Source organism: Ovis aries, chromosome 18, assembly GCF_016772045.2.
Source record: "Ovis aries strain OAR_USU_Benz2616 breed Rambouillet chromosome 18, ARS-UI_Ramb_v3.0, whole genome shotgun sequence".
Lineage (NCBI taxonomy): Eukaryota > Metazoa > Chordata > Mammalia > Artiodactyla > Bovidae > Ovis > Ovis aries.
The window spans coordinates 26,020,397-26,040,933 of record NC_056071.1 but is presented as its reverse complement, the minus strand read 5'-3'; the positions used below and the strand labels follow the sequence as shown (position 1 = coordinate 26,040,933).

The 20,537-nt window shown below is 43.0% G+C and overlaps 1 protein-coding gene across 1 annotated transcript in view; it reads left to right on the top strand.

The window, feature by feature from the left end:
• The first annotated feature begins 388 nt into the window (after positions 1–388).
• Positions 389–20,537, top strand: part of ENTREP2 (endosomal transmembrane epsin interactor 2) — a 123,676-nt gene continuing 103,527 nt past the window's right edge. Inside the window, exon 1 of the mRNA XM_027957142.3 lies at positions 389–446. The gene's annotated coding sequence lies outside the window, so the exon portion shown is untranslated. The remainder of the gene's footprint in view (positions 447–20,537) is intronic.

Sequence of the window (20,537 nt, the reverse complement as noted above, 5' to 3'; positions counted from 1 at the left end):
GTCTCCTTGGTGGGCGGGAGTGAAGAGGAGACCCCTGCAGGGGCAGGGGCCCAGGTGAGGGAGGGCAGAGTGGGCTTGCGGGCTTCCATGCAGGTGGCAGGTGACCAGAGAGTGGGGACATCACCACCGTCCCCAAAGCAGTGTGTCCGGTGCTCTGTGTAATGCTGAATCACATGGCACATGTCTCTCAGGACTTGGGGAGAAGGCTGGGGAGGCTCGATCAGAAAGCCTGTCTGCTCTCGACATCCCTGTGAGCCGGTCACCTCAAGCCCTGAGCGGTGGCCTCAGGCGTGACTGTAGGAGGGACGAACCCTCCACCGTGACCGCTCCGCCCGCGCTGTGCTCCAGACAAGTCCTGGCAGCTCCTCATGGCCTGCTGTCTCTTCCAGGTGCTGCTGTCAGGCCTCATCGGCGTCGTCTCCTGGAAGCGGCCCCTGTCCCTCGTGGTAAGTGGAACCTTGTCTCGTGTGGCCCTGGAGCCATGAGTGCTTTCAAGGCATCGGCCTCCCTCCAGCCAGCCTCCCGCCTCTGCAGGTGCTCACTCATGGGCTGTCCTCTTCTTGTTTGTCTGAGTTGTGCCCTCTTGGAGGACATGTCACCAACATGGGCATTTTAAAGAGTGTGGACACAGGTGTTGTCTCTAAATGGGTAAACATGCTCGCACACATAGGTGTGATCACATGGCCAGATGTAACTCATCCGAGTTCCAGAAATGTTACCTTTCTGCATGTCTTGGTGATTGTGAAACTCTGCATGGTGATATTTATTTGCATTGGTGTTTCTTTGAAAGAAAGAAGGAAGAAAGGTGCCCCTGGAGCCCTGTCTCAAGGGGGCTGGGGCCTTGTGCTGGGGAGGGGGCGTGCTACACCGGAGGTCGGACAAGGATGATGGTTTTTCCCTCGGAAAAGTACCCAGAGCAAATTTGTGTCTATTGATCTGTGTGTGTGTGCTTCTCAGCGTGTGCATTAATGTATTTATGTGTCCACATCAGGACTAAGCGAAGAGGTTTTCCGGCTTTTGATGGATCATGAAAAAGACGTCCTCCTCTTTTGTAGTAATCAATTATTTAAAATCTCTTCTTTAAGTGATTAGACTTGGAGATAATGACATGTACTAAATATTAATGGAAATAGAAAAAAAGCCCACAAATCTTGTCTTTGTAAACACCTCCTCCTCCTTGAGAGGAACCATTAATCACATCCTGAAAAGTCATTGGGAGGGAGGGGTGCTTTCCTTTTAGGGGCCTCCTCTCCTACAGAATATTGAGAAATTTCCTTTAGATTTTTATTTTGACATTTTCAGATACGTGCCCAAGTAGAGAGACTATATAAGGGACCCTGTGTACCCCAGTCCATCTCAACAGCATTGACCCTGACTGGTCCTGTTTTTTCTAGGCCTGTTGCTGGATTATTTTCAAATCAGTCTCAGCTTGTATATCGAGATGCTAATGCTTTTGTGCAAAGGGAGGTGGCAGCAGACACTGGGTCAGAGGGCCGTGCTGTGGGTCCCCTTCAGGGACAAAGGGACAGCCTACCCAGCCCTTCTGACCAGTCCCCATTGTATGAAGAGTAAACCCTCCGCCTGGCCTCTGAACAGAGAAAAGCTGACCTCCTTCAGGTGGGCATGGGGGATGGGAGGAAGGCCCATCCCACCCCATCACCACCCTCACGCCCGCCCCAGCCCCGCCTGGGGACAGAGCTTCTCACAGGACTGGGCATCTCACCGTGAAGGATGCATGTGCTGGGGGCTCCTGAGTGGTCAGGACTCCTTGTGCAGATGGCTGGGGTATGTCCTGGGGGCAAGTCAGCAGCAATAGGGTGGGTCTGGGGGCCTCATCCCAGGAGGGCGGCCCTAGTGGGAGCAGCCACAGCTGAACCTTCCAGATGCCGGCTCCGCAGCCTTGTGGGTCTAGCTGCTCTCCAGGTAGCTGAGGACGAAGGAAGACGCCCCTAGTTTGACTGCTTCACCAACTCAAGGATATAAGGGATTGGATTAGGGTGGTACCAACTGCTGTCACAGACCCCGGACTTTCAGTGTCTTAATGCCATGCACTTCTGTCTCCTGCTCCTGTCCAGAGGGGCCTCCCAAGCAGCAGGTTGTTCCTCCCACACAGTGATTCAGAGACCCTACTTGCTTCTGCCAGGGGCCCTACACTCTCCAGACCTATGGAGTCCCCTGCATTTCAGTGAACGGGAGAGGATGGCGGAGAATCATGTGCTTCTTAACTTCCTTGGCCCAAAAGGGACACTCATGCTTGCATGGCACACCATGGGGGTGTGGCGGGGGAGGGGAGGCTTGTCATAGAGCCCAGGGGGCATTTGGCTGGGGAGGAAGCTGGAAAAGATGGTCCCTCCCTGGACAGGTCCCTCCCAGAGGCACCTGAGTCATGGAGGGAGGGCGGAGTCTTGGTGGAGAGCGACTGTCTCTGCTATAAGAACACTCATATATCTGTTGACCAGGGCGATGAAATCTCTCAATTTATTAGCAAAAAAACTCACTCTCTGAACCATGAGCACTGACGTGATCTTAACCCTTCCCCCTGCCCAGCCTCACCCCGACACCTGGACCCTCTGGGCTTCCTGTGTGTTGGCCCCCAAATAATACTTCCTCCCAGACCCCTCTGGCCTCTGCCCTGCCCTCACTCGTTGCTGCCCTCTGGAAGCCCTCCTTCCCCCCAGGATGTGGGGGTTCCCCTCCTCCAAGTGTCTGAATCCAAGCCCCGCATGGTGCTCCACAACATGTAGGGCCCATCCTTAAAATACTGCTAACAGGGACCACGTACCAGGCATTTCCTACGTGCTAAGCCCTGCATGGGAGGGATACCCGAGCTTGTCCACACAGTGTTCCGGTGAGTACGATACTGATTTTATCCCCATCTTCCAGAAAAAAAGGAAGACTTAGAAAGATGAGTGCCTTGCCTAGAGTCTCAGCTCAAAAATCCTGACGTCTTGATTTAAATTATTCATTTTTTTAAGATTTACTTTTATCAAGGTGACATTGGTTTATAGCATCATATAAGTTTCATGTGAGCTTTATATTTGTACTTCCATGTACATTGCAGTGTGCCAGTCACCAACAACCTAGTTTCCATCCGTTACCACAAAGGTAATAATCTGCTTACCCTCTCTTCTGCCCTCCAGCCAGCCACTGGAGTAACTGATGTGCTGCGGCGGGTAGGGGGCTTCTGTTGGGGAAAAGGCTGGGCGGGGGCAGCAGGCTAGCTGATGAGGTGGGAAGAAGTCTGCCCTTCCCAGCTGGTGCCTGTTATGTGGGGAGAGGAAGATGTTGTGACTTTCTGCCATCATTTCTTCTGTGACTTTCTGCCATTGCATCTTCTAGGAGCCTTTTCCAAATGCTGAAGCCTCACAGGCACTTCACCAGTAGTGTGTGTGTGTTCACATGGCTTTTTTCCACATTCGTTTTTTTCAATGTGATGAGTGTCTCCTATGATTGAGATAATTGTCTTCCTTACATCAAACCATAAAAGGTTTCTCATTGTGCTAGACGCCAGTTACGATTCAGATTATATAGCTCTGATTAGCTCATTTTTTCAGAGATTCAGTGATATGTCTTGTGATTGCTTATATATCAGTGCTGAAAACAGTTTCACATATAATCATGGGAATTATAGGAGGCCCCCCATCTCACCCCCATCCACTGTCCCACTTTACATGGTTTCAATTACCCATCCTCAACTGCAGTCAAAAATATTAGATTCCAGAAAGAAACAATGCAGAAGTTTCCAATTTCAAGCTGTTCTGACTATAGTGATGAAATCCCCAGCCTTGCCCTTGGGATGCGAATCGTCCGTTTGTCCAGCCAATCTCACCCGTCCATCACTCTGCAGCTGTCTGGGTTATCATATGGACTGTCATGGTATATCGGTGCTGTGTTCCAGTGACCCTGGACTGGTGACCATTTTACTTAATGATGGTCCCAAAGCTCAAGAGTAGTGATGCCAACAGTTGGATACTCCAGAGAGAAGCCATAAATAGCTTCTTTTAAGTGAAAAGGTAAAAGTGCTAGACTTCTTAAGGAAAGAAAAAGCATCTGCCAAATTTGCCAAGATCCACAGTAAGAACAGATCATATTCTATCTGTGAAATTGTGAAGAAGGAAAGAGAAATTTATGCTACTTTTGCTATCACACCTCAAACTGCAAAAGTTACGGACACAGTGCATGATGAGTGCTTAGCTAAGAAGGAAAAAGCATTAAATTTGTACAGTAAGGCATTCAAGAGAGACCACATTCACATAAATTTTATTATAGTACATTAATATAATTATTCCATTTTATTATTAGTTATTACTGTTAACCTCTTACCATGCTTGACTTTTAAAGTAAGCTTTATCACAAGTGTATAGTGATATATGGGCTGCCCTGGGGGCTCAGTACAGGCAGGTTTGATCCCTAGATCAGGAAGATCCCCTGGAGGAGGGCATGGCAACGCACTCCAGTAGTCTTGCCTGGAGAATCCCATGGACAGAGGAGCCTGGAGGGCTACAGTCCATGGGGTCGCAAAGAGTTGGACATGACTGAAGTGAATTAGCACACATACAGGGATACTGTTATATATAGGATTTGGTACTGTCTGCCATATTAGGTGTCTACCTGAGGTCTTGAGATGTATTTCTTTCAGATAAGAGGGGAATGCTATATACTTAATAAAAAAAGAGCTTGAGTGGGTAGTATTAACCTGACCACTAGTTCTTGTAATAACTAATACTATTGAGAAGCTAATAACCACGGGTTAAAAACATTTTTAGAATTTGTTTTCATAAGTAACAAATTACACTTTAGTACAGTTCTTAAAAGTAAATTAGACGTATTTTGAAAACTAATCTGTAGGAGTATGAGTGCCATATCTAGACTGATGTGTTTAGTACTGTTTGTTACAGTGGTTGAGGAATCTAGCTTTTTAGTCTACTCCGATAATGATTTAGCTTTATTGCTAAATTGTTTCAGCCCCAGTAGGAATGTGTATTACTAGTTAGTGTTCAGTCCAAGAGGTAGAGCCTCCAGGAGCTCTGTGAGCCTGATTCCTCGGACACTGCTGTGGCCCCATGGCTTGTCTCGAAACATGCAAATACCAAGGAATTAGAAGTGGATGATGAATGAGCTTCAGCCGGCATGAGGGTTTCTCTCTCTCTCTTCATTGCTATGGTGATCATTTCCAGTGAAGGAAAGCTTAAAATATGTTAACTTCTTTTTTAAAGTATCTTTCAATTTTTATACTAGGAACAGTATTTCCTGCTGTGCCCATCAGAAATTCAGTCCTGGGCTCACTGCAGATTTGTATGTTTGGCCATATTTTGTGAGAAAAAAAATATATGAATCACTTTAACCTTTAATATGAATTTATAGGAAGCCTGTAGGGCTTTCTTTCAAGCCCATTGAATTGAGCACAAATATAACTTTAATATGCTATTTAAAAATGTAGATGAGTTAAAGGTTAACGTGTTTAATATAAATGTGTTTGGAGTCATCATTTATTCAGAAAATTCGCTATAAATCCACTTTGGGGCTTTCTCACAGTCAAGATCATGACCTTTTGAATACAGTCAGGAGAATGTATTTTGCTCAGTCACATTAAAGATGAAGCCTTCATTCGTTGGTGCTGAGGACAAGAGGAAGTAGGGTATACCTATATTTATGAGGCAGTATCTTACTCTGCTAATAAAGCAGCTGAAGAATCTAAAGCCCCCATCTTGTTTATGAAAATAGACTAGCACACTTGCCTTTAAATTTATTGATGGTATTAAATTTAATCAGGGGAAGATAAGTCTAACTGGAAAGCTGAGACTGAAATGAACTAATTAAATTATAGCATAATGAAACCACTCAAGGCCAAGTGAAATTAGAAATGGCCATTGCAAAAAATCATTTTTATTAAAGCATGACATTTGTTTAAATCACTTCTTCAGTTCAGTTCACTCAATTGTGTCCAACTTTTTGCAACTCCATGAACTACAGCACACCAGGCTTCCTTGTCCATCACCAACTCCCAGAGCTTGCTCAAACTCATGTCCATCAAGTCAGTGAGGCCATCCAACCATCTCACCCACTGTTGTACCCTACTTCTCCTGCCTTCAGTCTTTCCCAGCATCAGGGTCTTTTCCAATGAGTCAGCTCTTTGCATCAGGTGGCCAAAGTATTGGAGTTTCAGCTTTAGCATCAGTTCTTCCAGTGAATATTCAGGACTGATTTCCTTTAGGATGACTGGTTTGATTTCCTTAGAGTCCAAGGAACTCTAAAGTTGAGATCATGAGACCAAGAGTCTTCTCCAACACCACAGTTCAAAAGCATTAATTCTTCAGTGGTCAGCTTTCTTATGGTCTAACTCTCGATTCCATACATGACTACTGGAATAACCATATAGCTTTGACTAGATGGACCTTTGTCAGCAAAGTAATGTCTCTGCTTTTTAATATTCCAAGCCTAAGAAAGTAAAGTCTCTCACTGTTTTCATGGTTTCCCCATTTATTTGCCATGAAGTGATGGGTCTGTGGTGTTGGAGAAGACTCTTGAGAGTCCCTTGGACTGCAAGGAGGTCCAACCAGTCAATCCTAAAGGAAATCAGTCCTGAATACTCAATACTTTGGCCCCCTGATGTGAAGAACTGATTCATTGGAAAAGACCCTGATGCTGGGAAAGATTGAAGGCATGAGGAGACGGGTACAACAGAGGAGGAGATGGTTGGATGGCATCACCAACTCAGTGGACATGAGTTTGAGCAAGCTCCAGGAGTTGGTGATAGAAGGGAAGCCTGGTTTGCTGCAGTCCATGGGGTCACAAAGAGTCGGACACGACTGAGCTACTGAACTGAACTGAACAGATGGGACTGGATGCCATGATCTTCGTTTTTTGAATGTTGAGTTTTAAGCCAGCCTTTTCACTCTCTTCTTTCACTTTCATCACAAGGCTCTTTAGTTCCTCTTTGCTTTCTGCCATTAAGGGTGGTATCATCTGCATATCTGAGGTAATTGATATTTCTCCTGGCAATCTTAATTCCAGCTTGTGATTCATCCAGCCTGGCATTTTGCATGATGTACTCTGCAAATATAAGTTAAGCAGGGTGACAATATACAGTCTTTTTTTCTTTCTTTCTTTCTTTCTTTCTTTTTCAATATACAGTACTTTCTCAGTTTTGAACCAGTCCGTTGTTCCATGTCCGGTTCTAACTGTTGCTTCTTGGCTTGCATACAGATTTTTCAGGAGGCAGTTAAGGTGGTCTGGTATTCCCATCTCTTGAAGAATTTTCCACAGTCTGTTGTGATCCACACAGTCAAAGGCTTTAGCGTAGTCAATGAAGCAGAAGTAGATGTTTTTCTGGAATTTTCTTACTTTTTCTCTGATCCAGTGGGTATTGGCAATTTGATCTCTGGTTCCTCTGCCTTTTCTAAATCCATCTTGAACATCAGGAAGTTCTTGGTTCACGTACTGTTGAAGCCTGGCTTGGAGAATTTTGAGCATTACTTTGCTAGCATGTGAGATGAGTGCAATTGTGTGGTAGTTTGAAAATTCTTGGGTGTTGCCTTTCTTTGGGATTGGAATGAAAACTGACCTTTTCCAGTTCTGTGGCCACTTCTGAGTTTTCCAAATAAGCTGGCATATTGAGTGTAGCACTTAAACAGCATCATCTTCTAGGATTCTAAATAACTCAACTGGAATTCCATCACCTCCAATAGCTTTGTTTGTAGTGATGCTTCCTAAGTCCCACTTGACTTCACACTCCAGGATGTCTGGCTGTAGGTGAGTGATCATACCATCATGGTTATCTGGGTCATTAAGATCTTTTTTTGTATATATCTCATGTATTTTTGCCATCTCTTAATATCTTCTGCTTCTGTTAGGTCCATACCATTTCTGTCCTTTATTGTGCCCATATTTGCCTGAAATCACTTTCTAGTGTAAATTATTTTGATCCATCAGACACATTCTTTTTTTCATTATGGTTTATTGCAGGATATATTAATAGACTAGTTCCCTGTACTATACAGTAGGACCTTGTTGTTATCCATTCTAGATATAATAGTTTGCATCTGCTAATTCCAAACTCCCAATCCTTCTCTCCCCCATGGGCCTCCCCCTTAGCAACCGCAAGTCTGCTCTTTATGTCGGAGAGTCTCTGTTTATTTTGTAGAAAGTTTCATTTGTGTCCTGTTTTAGATTCCAGATATAGGTGATACCGTGTGGTGATACCATCTTTCTCAGTCTGACTTACTTCATTTAGTATGATAATCTAATTGTATCCATGTTGCTGCAAATGGCATTATTTCATTCTTTTTAATGGCTGAGTAATATTCCATTGTATATATATACCACATCTTCTTTATCAATTCATCTGTTAATGGGCACTTAGATTGCTTCCATGTGCTGACTATTGTAAATAGTGCTGCTGTGAACATTAGGACGCATGTATTTTTTGAATTATAGTTTGTCTAGATATTTGCCCAGGAATGGGATTGCTGGATCATATGGTAGTTCTATTTTTAGCTTTTTAAAGAATCTCCATACTGTTCTCCATAGTGGCTGCAGCAATTTGCATTCCCACCAACAGTGTAGGAAGGTTCCTTTTCTCCACACCCTCTCCAGCGTTTGTTATTTATAGACTTTTTAGTGATGACCATTCTGACTGATTATACCTCATTGCAGTTTTGATTTGCATTTCTCTAATAGTTAGCAATGTTAACCATCTTTTTATGTACCTATTGGCCATCTGTACATCTTCCTTGGAGAAATGCATCAGACACATTCTTAATTAAAAATGTAATAAAGCTTTGCCACCCCAATGCCAAAGAGTGCTCAAACTACTGCACAGTTGCAGTCATCTCACATGCTAGTAAAGTAATGCTGAAAATTCTCCAAGCCAGGCTTCAGCAATACATGAACTGTGAACTTCCAGATGTTCAAGCTGGATTTAGAAAAGGCAGAGGAACCAGAGATCAAATTGCCAACATCTGCTGGATCATGGAAAAAGGAAGAGAGTTCCAGAAAAACATCTATTTTTGCTTTGTTGACTATGCCAAAGCCTTTGACTGTGTGGATCACAATAAACTGTGGAAAATTCTGAAAGAGATGGGAATACCAGACCGCCTGACCTGCCTCTTGAGAAACCTGTATGCAGGTCAGGAAGCAACAGTTAGAACTGGACATGGAACAACAGACTGGTTCCAAATAGGAAAAGGAATGCATCCAGGCTGTATATTGTCACCCTGCTTATTTAACTTCTATGCAGAGTACATCATGAGAAACGCTGGACTGGAAGAAACACAAGCTGGAATCAAGATTGCTGGGAGAAATATCAATAACCTCAGATATGCAGATGACACCACCCTTATGGCAGAAAGTGAAGAGGAACTAAAAAGCCTCTTGATGAAAGTGAAAGAGGAGAGTGAAAAAGTTGGCTTAAAGCTCAACATTCAGAAAACAAAGATCATGGCATCTGGTCCCATCATCACTTCATGGGAAATAGATGGGAAACAGTAGAAACAGTGTCAGACTTTATTTTTTGGGGGCTCCAAAATCACTGCAGATGGTGACTGCAGCCATGAAATTAAAAGCCACTTACTCCTTGGAAGGAAAGTTATGACCAACCTAGATAGCGTATTGAAAAGCAGAGACATTACTTTGCCAACAAAGGTCCGTCTAGTCAAGGCTATGGTTTTTCCTGTGGTCATGTATGGATGTGAGAGTTGGACTGTGAAGAAAGCTGAGCGCCGAAGAATTGATGCGTTTGAATTGTGGTATTGGAGAAGACTCTTGAGAGTCCCTTGGACTGCAAGGAGATCCAACCAGTCCATCCTAAAGGAGATCAGTCCTGGGTGTTCATTGGAAGGACTGATGCTGAGGTTGAAACTCCAATGCTTTGGCCACCTCATGTGAAGAGTTGACTCATTGGAAAAGACCCTGATCCTAGGAGGGATTGAGGGCAGGAGGAGAAGGGGACGACAGAGGATGAGATGGCTGGATGGCATCACCGACTCAATGGACATGAGTTTGCCTGAACTCTGGGAGTTGGTGATGGACAGGGAGGCCTGGCGTGCTGCGATTCATGGGGTCGCAAAGAGTCAGCCACGACCAAGCCACTGAACTGAACTGAACTGAATAAAGCTTACTTTTTGAAAGAGACAGTCAGCTTGGATAAGAAGATTAGAAACAAGGTAGACAGAGATACCCAATAAGGTACTTGAATGCTTGACCGCATAATGAATTAAATGCATCATTTCAGACTGCACCTGGAAACAACTATAATAGACTTTTCCCTGTCTGTTACCTCCAAATCACTGTTGAGAATCTTCTCAGAAAGAGTGAACTCTTACTAGTCTTGGGAATGTTACTTTCTCCCAATAGGACAGAGATCAGATAGCAGCAGGTTTGTTGGAAGGGCTCTTGGGACATGGGCCATTTGGGGGAGCTCAGGACGTTGTGCGGGGTAGGTTCCATCTTCAGGGGTTCCCATGCCTGCCTTGGGGGAAGTCCTAGACCCTTTCTGTGTATCTCTATATGTGGCTGGGGGCTTCCACAATGGCTCAGCAGATAAAGAATCTGCCTGCAATGCAGGAGATGCAGGTTTGATCCCTGGGTTGGGAAGATCCCCTGGAGGAGGAAATGGCAAACCACTCCAATATTCTTGCCTGGGAAATCCCTTGGACAGAAGAGCCTGGTGTACGAGGTCACAAAGAGTCAGACACGACCTAGCAACTAAGAACACACACACACATACACACACATGCACACACAAAACATATGGCTTGGGTGGTTTCCTTGTAAGCTACATGCAGTTTCAGTCACTTCAGATGTGTTCGACTCTTTGTGATCCCATGGACTGTAGCCCACCAGGCTCCTCTGTCCATGGGATTCTCCAGGCAAGAATACTGTAATAGGTTGTCATTTCCTTCTCCATTGTAACCCATCTTCACGTGTAACTGGATCCTCACGTCCCGGATAATCACAATGGTGTGATCACTCACCTAGAGCCAGCATCCTGGAATGTGAAGTCAAGTGGGCCTTAGGAAGCATCACTACAAGCAAAGCTAGTGGAGATGATGGAATATCGATTGGGCTATTTCAAATCCTGAAAGATGATGCTGTGAAAGTGCTGCACTCCTCCTGGCCAGAGGACTGGAAAAGGTCAGTTTTCATTCCAATCCCAAAGAAAGGCAATGCCAAAGAATGCTCAAACTACTGCACAATTGCACTCATCTCACATGCTAGTAAAGTGATGCTTAAAATTCTCCAAGCAAGGCTTCAGCAATACGTGAACTGTGAACTTCCAGATGTTCAAGCTGGTTTTAGGCAAGGCAGAGGAACCAGAGATCAAATTGCCAACATCTGCTGGATCATGGGAAAAGCAAGAGAGTTCCAGAAAAACATCTATTTCTGCCTTATTGACTATCCCAAAGCCTTTGACTGTGTGGATCACAATAAACTGTGGAAAATTCTGAAAGAGATGGGAACACCAGACCACATGACCTGCCTCTTGAGAAACCTATATGCAGGTCAGGAAGCAACAGTTAGAACTGGACATGGAACAACAGGCTGGTTCCAAATAGGAAAAGGAGTACGTCAAGGCTGTATATTGTCACCCTGCTTATTTAACTTAAATACAGAGTACATCAAGAGAAACGCTGGGCTGGAGGAAGCACAAGCTGGAATCAAGATTGTCGGGAGAAGTATCAATAACCTCAGATATGCAGATGACACCACCCTTATGGCAGAAAATGAAGAACTAAAGAGCTTCTTGATGAAAGTGAAAGAGGAGAGTGAAAAAGTTGGCTTAAAGCTCAACATTCAGAAAACTAAGATGATGGCATCTGGTCCCATCACTTCATGGGAAATAGATGGGGAAACAGTGTCAAACTTTATTTTTCTGGGCTCCAAAATCACTGCAGATGGTGATGGCAGCCATGAAATTAAAAGGCACTTACTCCTTGGAAGGAAAGTTATGACCAATCTAGACAGCATATTAAAAAGCAGTGACATTACTTTGTCAACAAAGGTCCATCTAGTCAAGGCTATGGTTTTCCAGTGGTCATGTATGGATGTGAGAGTTAGACTATAAAGAAAGCTGAGTGCCGAAGAATTGATGCTTTTGAAGTGTTGTGTTGGAGAAGACCCTTGAGAGTCCCTTGGATTGCAAGGAGATCCAACCAGTCCATCCTAAAGAAGATCAGTCCTGGGTGTTCATTGGAAGGACTGATGTTGAAGCTGAAACTCCAATGCTTTGGCCACCTGATGTGAAGAGCTGACTCATTTTAAAAGACCCTGATGGTGGGAAAGATTGAGGGCAGGAGGAGAAGGGGATGACAGAGAATGAGATGGTTGGATGGCATCATCGACTTGGTGGACATGGGTTTGAGTGAATTCCGGGAGTTGGTGATGGACAGGGAGGTCTGGTGTGCTGCGATTCATGGGGTCGCAAAGAGTCAGACAGGATTGAGCGACTGAAGTGAAGTGAAGTGAAGTGAAGTGAAGTGTAACCCACATCCAGTGGTTAATATGTCTTGAGGGGAGTTGTAGGTAGCTGGAGCCTCAGACCACAGTCAATGTCCTGATTATGGTAAGACACTTAGTAGGCCAGCTTTTGGACCAGCACAGTTTGAAGATGTTTCCAGAAGAGTTTGTCCCACTGTGGAGTCTTGGTCATGTCTTTTATGGTGACCTTCAGGAGATGACCTTGATATGTGTCACCTTGGGCTGATTCTGACTTGTAGCTGGTTCTTTATAGTGTCTGTCTGGGACACATAAGAAATGTGGTCAGCCCATAGGAGGTCACAGAAACATCCAGTGATGAGGCTCAGAGCCTGTGGTTGCAGTAAAATTCCTCATGCAAGCCATGGGGAGTGTGCAAGTAGTCAGACACAAAGAAGCACAAGGTGATGGTCTTGCCTTCAAAGAGTTTAGATTCTAGGACCTTCCCTTGTGGTCCAGTGGTTAAGAATCCACCTTGCAGTACAGGGGACATGGGTTCGATCCCTGCTCTAGAAAGATCCCACATGCCACGAGGCACCTAAGCCCCACAACTGCTGAAGCCTGCTTACCTAGAGCGTATACTCTGCAACAAGAGAAGCCACCGCAATGAGAAGCCCGGGCACTGCAGCTAGAGAAAAGCCGTGCACAGCAGTGAAGAGCCAGCACAGCCACAAACAACTAAATAAGTAAATTTTAAAAATTATTTTTAAAAAAGCATCTGTAGTTCACAGGAAATGGAAGATAGCCTGTGATATCTTGATAAGATGTCTTCTTGACAAGAACTGTCTGATGTCCATGTTAGAAATTCCTGCTGCCTCTCAAGTGCCTCCTCCCTAATGGGCTTATTCTGCCCCGGGGGTCTTCATGGTCTCCTAATAGAAAAAAGTCGTTAAGGGGGAAAAAAATCTAATATGCTGAGGTAGCTGTAATATAAGAAAAGTAATAAATGAAGTGTCACTACATTCCAAACGCATATTCTTTCAGAAAGAAGGCAATTACTGTTATAAAGATACAGTGTTAGAAAAATTACGGTGGCTGAGAAGTATGTGGTATGTCTGTTGGAGGCACAGTTAATTTTAAAAGTATTACCAAGCATACAAATCATAAGAAGAAAATGCTGAACCACATTAATTGAAAGTGAATTTAATATGCAATTCTGAGGAAATATCTCCACTTACCCAGCTTTAAAAAATTGTTATGCATAGGCTATTAGTTATCAGATTTTCTTTCAAATGTCCAGCCTCTTTTAATGAGGAATATTACTCATGGACTTTATCTCTGATACCTGAATAATTTTATGTGGTTACAGTAAGTGATGGTAATATTAGAACACCTATATTTTACCTTGATTTTTATGTGTGTTGAATCAAATTGCTGTAGGTTTCAATTTGTATTAAGATATAGAGATTCTGATTGGGAATGAGAAGAAGACTTAGAGGTTTCAAATTTAATTGTTTTGCTCTTCACTTTATGTGGTTCAACAATTGGTTAGAAAAATGGATTTCTATTGATTTCAAATAGCACCGTATAGGCAGTATTATCTAATGACTAACAGAAGTTTTAAAAAATCAGTTGCATTGATTACTTGGAGATTGACTTTAGGAAGAAATTGTCTACCTGTCTTATATGTGTGGCATCATCACCAAACACAGGTCTCAGTGATGCCTTTTGTCCCCCGCTGTGGCATAGCAAACTGAAAAATGCAGGGACACGGCTGAAAAACACCCCGAGCTCTGCCTCCCCACACCCCTCACCCAGCCACTGTCAGGCTCACCTCGTCTTTGTGTACAAACAGCCTTTTGCTTCATGATCTGCATGAATACCCTCCACTACGGCTCTGTCTTGTCAGCTTCTTATTTCCATCACTTCTAACTCTATTTGGATTTTATACCCTTAAATGTACTAGTGTTCGTTATTTGTGGATCACAGCATCTGCTAATATAAACTGGTCTTGTCCCAGTTTAATGTTTTATTTTCTTGAATTCCGCTTCATCTAAAATTGAAGCACCAAAGTTATTTTCCTTTTGATCAAATTTACCTGATATCTTTCCCTTCATTTTTACTTTAATTTCTGTGTCATTTTTTTTTAGGTATGACTCTTACAAATCAGTCTGCCTAAATGAGGGTAACTATTTGTTGTGAAATCTCTTATTTATTTGTGAATTGTTATTCTTTTGATCTTTCTGTTTTTAAATGTTTGCTGGTACTCCTGACTTTAATGTTGTGTTTTTTCTAAAAATACTGCTTTCATTGTGGTTTACTTTATGCAAATATTTAAAAGGTAGACACCTTTTTTTAAAAAATTCTACTGGCAGTTGCATTTAAAATATTTTTCCATTTAAATGGTGAGATATTTATTAAGTATTAACATTGATTTATTAATAAATAAAATGTATTAAATGTAATTAACATGAAGTTATGACACATGCAATGGAATGTGAGGGAAGCTGTGTAACGTAACTGTAGTGAACATAAAGCAGCTGAGTTGCCCGGGCTGGGGCCTCCTGCATTTCATCTCCTGCTTCTCTTCAGAGTAGGGCTGCCCACATTCATCATTCTTCTGCCCTATATGCGCATATTCCTAAATAGTATATTATTGCTATTTGGTTTTGAACTTTGCATGTGCACTGAGTCACTTTCAGTTCAGTTCAGTTCAGTCACTCAGTCGTGTCCAACTCTTTGCGACCCCATGAATCGCAGCACGCCAGGCCTCCCTGTCCATCACCATCTCCCAGAGTTCACTCAAACTCATGTCCATCGAGTCAGCGATGCCATCCAGCCATCTCATCCTCTGTCGTCCCCTTCTCCTCCTGCCCCCAATCCCTCCCAGCATCAGAATCTTTTCCAGTGAGTTAACTCTTCACATGAGGTGGCCAAAGTACTGGAGTTTCAGCTTTAGCATCATTCCTTCCATTTAGTCGTGTCCAACTCTGTGATGTTATGGACTGCAGCCTGCCAGGCAGGCTCCTCTGTCCATGGGATTCTCCAGGCAAAAATACTGGAATGGTTACTATTTCCTCCTACGGGGGATCTTTCCGACCCAGGGATCAAATGCAAATCTCTAACCTGCGTTGGCAGTCAGGTTCTTTACCACTAGCACCACCTGGGAACTTTACATAGGTGGAATCACAATCTGTATTCATCTATGACTTGCTTTGTTTCAGTCATGCGGTTATAAGGTCATCTATGTTTGCATGTGCAGCTCTAGATGAATTATTTTGATAATTAATGATACAGTATTCTATCATGTTAATATATAACATGCCACAGTGTATTTGCCTGTTCTCCTTTAGTGGACAAGTGGGCATTGACGTAATTGTTTGCTATTATGACTGGAGCTGCTGTGAATGTTTTAATACCAATCTCCTCATATATGTGGGCAAGGGTTCTGCTGGTGTACGGGCCTGGACATGGAAGCACTGGTCAGGGGATGTATTTTCATTTTCATGGAATAACATCAAATGGTTTTACCGAAGTATTTGTACTATTATTGATGTCCAGCAGTGTTTCCCATTTGTTCTAGAACTTCCTAGGCCTGATTTTCTAAACAGTTTTGTTTATTTATTCATTTTCAGCTGTACTGGGCCTATGTTGCTAGGCAGACTTTTTTCTAGTTGCACAGAGTGGGGGTTACTCTCTAGTGGTGGTGTGCAGGCTTCTCATTGTAGTGGCTTCTCTTGTTTCAGAGCACAGTCTCTAGGGTGCACAGGTTTCAATAGTTGTGGTTAGCAGGCTCTGAGCACAGGCTCAGTAGTTGCTCTGGGCCATGTGGGATCTTCCCAGAGCAGGGATCAGACCTGAATCTCCTGCAGTGGCAGGCCGGTTCTTTACCACTGAGCCACCTGGGGAGCCTGTATTGAGTATGTGCTAAATTGTCATCTTCGTGCACATTCTGAGTCACTCTGCATGGGGCAAAACCTGCCTGGGTTTAGTCTCATAGAATCAAAAGATAGAATTCCAATGCTTATGTATTTTTAGTAGTAAAATCCAGAAAGCTTCCAAATGACAAGGGCTGGATTGTATCATTTGATAAGAAACAAGTGAATAAAATGGTTGTCCCAGGGGAACAAGAAGAAGAAAATCTCAGAAATAATCAAAGGCAAATTAACAAGGAAAAAAGAAAATTATCTGACAAATGAGATCCTCGCAGCTCTCAGGAACAGTCCCGGTTTGGCTGGCAGAGACAGGCGGCAGGCACATCAGGGTGAGTGGCAGCCGGGATGTGGAGGAAGAGCGCCTGAGGACAGGCTCGTAAATGGTGAGCTGATGGGTGACTTAGTAAATCTGTCAGATGATGAATGAGCTGACAATACACATCGGACGGGTGACAGAGGACAGACCACAAGAAAAAGGCAGCCAGCAAAGACCACAAGGAAGGAGGAAGTCGGCATTCTGCAAGCCAGAGGACGTTTAAAGTGTGATATCGTAAAGCAGGGAAAAAAGCCATGTAAGTAATCACAGTAGCTGATCTGCTTTGGCAACTGTTAGAAACACAATACGGCTCCTGTGAAAGATACTAGAACTCTCTACTTGATGTGCTCATGGCTGTTAATAAGTGTGTGCATTATACACCTGCCACGTGCTAGCTGTTACCATCTCCATTCACAGGGATTCCAGCTGTAAAATGGGGATTATGATAGTAATACCTTCCTTTCTTCCTTGTGGGACCATTTGAAGAATAAATTTCATCTGAAACACTTACAACAGTACCTGGAACATAATAAGTAATGAAGAAACTACAGTTTATTGCTATTGTTCATGTTGTTGGTCATGTAACTGTCACTTTAAACTTTTACCTGACACATCCTCCATGCCCAGGTCAGCATGTGGGTCACAGTAAAGATTCCCATGTTGGTTAAATAAATTAAATTCGGATGAATTCCTTTATCTCTTACTGAATGTCACTAAGTATTGCAAACTTTTTGGAGGGTGGGGAAATTCTAGGTTTGTTTTTTCTTTTCATAGTTCGGTTTTCAAACTGTACAAACACCAGAAACAGATTTAAATTCCTGTCTTTTATCTTGGTGAGTCAGCTAAAGGTTTATCAGTTTTGTTGACCTCTTCAAAGAACCAGCTCTTGGTTTCATCGATCTTCTCTGTAGTCTTTTTAGTCTCAATTTCATTTATTTCTACTCAGTTCAGTCGCTCAGTCTTGTCCAACTCTTTGCAGCCCCATGAATCACACAGCATGCCAGGCCTCCCTGTCCATCACCAACTCCCGGAGTTCACTCAAACTCATATCCATCGAGTCGGTGATGCCATCCAGCCATCTCATCCTCTATTGTCCCCTTGTCCTCCTGCCCCCAATCCCTCCCAGCATCAGAGTCTTTTCCAATGAGTCAACTCTTCACATGAGGTGGCCAAAGTACTGGAGTTTCAGCCTCACCATCAGTCCTTCCAGTGAACACCCGGGACTGGTCTCCTTTAGGACAGACTGGTTGGATCTCCGTGCAGTCCAAGGGACTCTCAAGAGTCTTCTCCAGTACCACAGTCCAACAGCATCAATTCTTCAGCGCTCAGCTTTCTTCACAGTCCAACTCTCACATCCATACATGACCGCAGGAAAAACCATAGACTGATGCTAAAGCTGAGACTCCAGTACTTTGGCCACCTCATGCGAAGAGCTGACTCACTGGAAAGGACTCTGATGCTGGGAGGGATTGGGGGCAGGAGGAGAAGGGGACGACAGAGGATGAGAAGGCTGGATGGCATCCCGACTCAATGGATATGAGTTTGAGTGAACTCTGGGAGTTGGTGATGGACAAGGAAGCCTGGAGTGCTGCAATTCACCTTTGTTGGCAAAGTAATATCTCTGCTTTTTAATATGCTGTCTAGGTTGGGCATAACTTTCCTTCCACGGAGTAAGTGTCTTTTAATTTCATGGCTGCAATCACCATCTGCAGAGATTTTGGAGCCCCCCAAAATAAAGTTTGACACTGTTTCCCCACCTATTTGCCATGAAGTGATGGGACCAGATGCCATGATCTTAGTTTTCTGAATGATGAGCTTTAAGCCAATTTTTTCACTCTCCTTTCACTTTCATCAAGAGGCTTTTAGTTCCTCTTCACTTTCTGCCATAAGGGTGGTGTCATCTGCAAGGTTATTGATATTTCTCCCAGGAATCTTGATTCCAGCTTGTGCTTCTTCCAGCCCAGCATTTCTCAAGATGTACTCTGCATGTAAGTTAAATAAGCAGGATGACAATATACAGCCTTGACGTACTCCTTTTCCTATTTGGAACCAGTCTGTTGTTCCATGTCCAGTTCTAACTGTTGCTTCTCAAATCTGTATAATTTCTTCCTTCTACTAAATTTGGGCTTTGTTTTAAATTTTCTGTTTGTATTTGTTCATTAACATATAATGCATAAGGTCACAAAAAGAATAATTTAAGATTAAAAGAAAAGTATTGATATTGATATTGAAGAAATACTAGAGTCAGCTGAAAACCCAAAAAATTCTTTGAAAAGGGTTGTAAGTACACAAATCTATGTTATTTTATAAAAGAGATAAGAGAAGAAACATGAGCATCAAAGGGGAAAAAATGTAACAGTAACATAGACATTATATGATTATCAGTGACCTTATGCCAGTATATTTGAGAACTTAGATGAAATGGCTAATTTTCATAAAAGAGAGTCAAAAACAATGTAAGTTGAAATAGAATAGAAATATAAAACCCAAATGAAGTAATAGCCATTAAAGACTTGAATTGAGATTCAGTACCTCCCTGTTCCCTGACAGATGTCAGGGTTAGATACAGGTGATTGTTATCAAACCTTTAAGAAACAGTAATAGAAGAAGAGGGGGAAACTAGTCAAGTGATTTTATTAATCTGGTTTAGTGTAATAGCTAAACTAGACAAGAAATGTAGAGAAAAAAATTATAAACCGGTTTCACTAATAAGCATAGATGGCAAAAAAAACTAGCAAATTGTAGGAATTTATGTTAAAATGCATCATAACTGAAGTATAGTTGGTTTCTTCTGCCTTGCACAAGACATGAAATTAAATTCCATGTGAGTAAAAGACCAATTTACACAGTAAACCAAGATGAAAAGCATAAGGAAAAGATACACCATGAAGGAAACTGTTAAAGCCGAAAGAGTTCTGTGCTTCAGGAAAATACCATAAAGGTAGAAGGTGAGTCACTAATGGGGTGAAGATGGATGTCAGGAAAAAGTGAGTGGGCAGAATTTTCCAAATAGGACAGGTTAATAGAGAAGAGGCAAACAGTGCAGTAGGAAGAGTGAAAAAAGTGAAAGTGAAGTCACTTGGTCGTGTCCAACTCTTTATGACCCCATGGACTGTAGCCTGCTAGGCTCCTCCAACCATGGGATTTCCCAGGCAAGAATACTGGAGTGGGTTGCCATTTCCTTCTCCAGGGGATCTTCCTGACCCAGGGATCAAACCCTGGTTCCCTGCACCACAGGCAGACTCTTTACTGTCTAAGCCACCAGGGAAGCCCACGTTCCAGATGGATTCTTTGCCAGCAGAGCCACAAGGGAATCCCCAGTAGGAAAAAGGCTGGAGCATCTGGTCCCGAAGAGCTAGCAGGGAGGTCACATTTCTTGCTCCTTCTCTGCCTCAACTGCCACTGCCCTTTGAAATGTTGATAATTTGATTTTAATTTTTCTAGTGAGTGTGTCCATGTCACGTTATATATGTCTATATTATCACTTCTTGATTTACCCTCTTTGTTCATTAATATTTGACTTTCTGTCTGATAGATGCTATCTTTTCTTTCTGCTGGTTGGTTACATAACCTAAAATACTATACTCTAGTCTCAGTTTCTTAATCCCACAACTAGAGACAATATATCTTCACACTTGATTTTGTAAAATGAGTATGTTAACTTGGTCTCTTAATTTGAAGAGTTGTATGAAATAATAAATAGTCTACAACTTGGTTGGTAGTTTTTGTATTTCCACTTGTGAGGAAACTTTAAACAGAAATGTCTCTGGTCAGAGATAAGATGGTCTTCAGTGTCTGCAGACAAGAGAAAACAGTTGATATTAATTTATCTGCATTGGTGTGCCGTTTCCTCCCCCTCTTGCCTTGCTGTG